Source organism: Echinops telfairi, unplaced genomic scaffold (genome assembly GCF_000313985.2).
Source record: "Echinops telfairi isolate 266 unplaced genomic scaffold, ASM31398v2 ScPeMD7_7469;HRSCAF=8507_1, whole genome shotgun sequence".
In the NCBI taxonomy this organism is placed as follows: Eukaryota; Metazoa; Chordata; class Mammalia; order Afrosoricida; family Tenrecidae; genus Echinops; species Echinops telfairi.
This window is the reverse complement of record NW_022111373.1, coordinates 108,650,954-108,654,337: the sequence shown is the minus strand read 5'-3', so window position 1 is coordinate 108,654,337 and position 3,384 is coordinate 108,650,954.

Genomic DNA, 3,384 nt, shown 5'->3' with positions numbered 1-3,384 from the left:
TGGGTTTGAACTGCTATAGATTCCATGACAGTGAGTTTGGAGTTTGGGGTACCCATTAGCAGTCACCAGAACCCCTAAGGCATAGACAATAAACCCAGTGCCATCAAATCAATTCCAACTTGTGGAGTAAAAGTGCCCTACAGGGTATCTAGGGCTGTAATCATCATGGAATCTGCCTGCCACTTGTTCCTCCTACAGAGAGGCTGATGGCTTCACACTGCTGACCTTGCAATTAGCAGCTCAACCGGGAACCAACTACACCACCAGGGCTCCTAAAAGAAAAACATGTTTAGTCTCCCTGCCATAGGATTTATTCTAAGTCAGTGACCCTATAGGTCAGTCCAGATTTATCCCTGTGGGTGTTTGAGATTAACTTTATGACAATAGACACCCTCCTCTTTCTCCCACAAAGTGGCTGGTGCTTTCTGGCTGTTGACCCTGCGGTGGGTAGCCCACCGTATAACCACAATGCACGAGGGCTCCTAGCAAGCAGTACTTTTCTTTCTTTTCTGTCTCTTTGGATTTACATATTCTGAGTCAGAGAAACAGCATCATACAATATGCAGTCTTTAGTGATTGTCTACTTTAGTACTGCTTTTACTATTCATCCATATTATTGCACGAATCTGTACTTCATTTTTTCTAGTACCAAGTAATCATTGTATAGGTATAACATACATGTTCTTGTTATCTTTCATCCATTTTCTGACATTTGGGTTGTTTCCACTTTTGTCTATTACGCTTACACCTGCTATGAATATTTTTGTACAAGTTTGTGTGTAGACATTACTTCTGTTCTCTGGGAATATATCTAGACCTGGTGGCACTTGTAGGTTAAATGTTGGGCTGCCAACCACCATGTGGGTGGTTCAAACCCACCAGCCACTTCACAGGAGGAATTTGAGGCTGTCTACACGTATGAAGATTTACAATCTCAGAAACCCTAGAGACTGAATTGGCTTGAAAGCAGTGAGTTTGTGCTTGCTGTAGTGAATTATGGGCTGATCTAAGAGAAAGCCAAGGATTTTTGCTCCCACAAAACAAAGATAAGTAGCCTCAGAAACCCCCGGGGCATTCTGCCCTGCCCATTGAGCTCACAGGAGTCAAAATCAACTCCATAGCAGTAAAATTTTTTGTTCATTTAGGCATATGAGCTTTTTTAGGCTGTATACTTCATATGGTACTTCCAGGTAATTATTATTTTGAAGATTGTTTTGCAAGCTGCATATTTTATATTCTCAAATATCTGAGAATTTCACTTTTCCCACAATTGCACAAACACTTGCTATAGTGTTTTTGCTTGTTTTATTGTATTAAATTTAATGGATATGAAATTATATCTCATTGTGGTTTTGATTTGTATTTCCCTGATGATAAACAATGTTGAACACATTTTATGTACTTACTGGCCTTTTGCACATCAATTCATACCTTTTGTGCAATTTAAGAATTGTCTTATTTTTGGCCCTACTTGATACTATCCCTGAGATAGAAATCACTGAAGATATGGGTGCTATAGCAAAGTGTGGTGAAGAAATCAGATGGGGCCTGGCTATCAGAAAGAATAGTGTCTAGACCAGTGGTTCTCAACCTTCCTAATGTGGCTACCCTTTAATACAGTTACTCAAGAGGGAACAGATTACAAGGAACTATATGTGACCTCCTCCCTGGGGAACGGACAACAGAAAAGTGGGTGAAGGGAGACATCAGACAGGGCAAGATATGACAAAATAACAATTTATAAACTATCAAGGGCTCATGAGGGAGGGGGGAGTGGGGAGGGAGGGGAAAAACGAGGACCTAATGCCGGGGGTTTAAGTAGAGAGAAAATGTTTTGAGAATGATGTACAAATGCGCTTTACACAATTGATGTGTGTATGGATTGTGATGAGTTGTATGAGCCCCTAATAAAATGATTTTAAAAAAATACAGTTCCTCATGTTGTGGTGACCACCCCCAACCATAAAATTATTTTCATTGCTACTTCATAACTGCAATTTTGCTGCTGTTATGATTTGAACAACCCCTGTGAAAGGGTCATTCTACTCCCAAAGGGGTCGTGACCCAAAGGTTAAGAACTGCTGGTCTAGGGGCTTAAAGGCTTGTCTGAAAACAAGCAACCATCTAAATGAAGTGTCAACTAACTACACAGAAGCAGCACACTGGCCTGTGTGATCCAAAGATTGAAAATATCCAAGGATGGAGGTGTGCAGCATGTTAGAGCTTAAATTCTGAACGCCTAGTTTGCAAAAGGTTATGGATGACAGTGAAATCCCAAATCCATTTGCAGGGTCTCCACGAGGATGAAGTCTCCAGGGAATTACCTCTGACCATTGGCCAGGGATGTGACCAGCTTTGTTATCAGACAGAGTGCACTGGAAAGTGGATTGATGCAGATGGAGTAAGGTTAAAATTTAACACCTTATCATTTATTCTCCCCTTGATTGATTAAAAGTTGTTTATTTTCAGTCTTTTCTGCTTTCTTTTTGGTTGAGGTGTTTCTGCTTTATTTTGCTGTTGTTGCTGGGCTTTAGTGTTGGTTTTTTTCCCTTTGTGTGTCTGTCAAGGAACTCTAGGATGGGTAAATCCACAGAGGCAGAAAGTGGATTTAGTTTTTAGGATTATAATAGGAGAGGTTGGGGGGAAATGGGGAGCTTATAGTGAGGACCAGAAATGCTGCCTCATTAACATCACAGAGTTCAGGATTTACAACACATCACAGTGGAGGTGAAACTCCATCACCTCATGTTGGTGATGATTAAATCTTTAAACTGCCATTGCACAATTGCCAAATCACCGAGAATCATGTCCTTGCCAACATGACACATATTTTTGGAGGGCACAACCCAATCTGTGACATCCAATGTCTGGGATTCCTCAGGGACACTTTCTTTTGACTGCTCACCTCCCATTGGCTGCAGCCATGGGCTCAAACATCAGACCCCTTTGGAGGATGCTCCCGGACGAGCACTGTTTCATTATGTTGGACATGGGATTGCTATGCGTCAGAACTGACTCTATGGTACCTAACAACACATTCCATCACTTGAAGACCCTGCATTAATTTTTTTCATGTCTTACAAACTTTGTTGTGGGCATTTTAAGTAATTTTAAAAAGGGGCAACCCGAGGAATCAGAGACCTCCCTCTCCAGGGTTTGCAGTTCCTGCTGGCATTTATTTACTTTCCTGAACTTTGTGTAAAGCCTGCATTCTTGGTGCATGTGTCCAGTGAAGCCTCTTTAGTGACCAAGTAACTGTTAGAGATGTCCTAAAATATCCTGAACTAATAATCTGCCTGCCACTTGTTCCTCCTACAGAGAGGCTGATGGCTTCACACTGCTGACCTTGCAATTAGCAGCTCAACCGGGAACCAACTACACCAC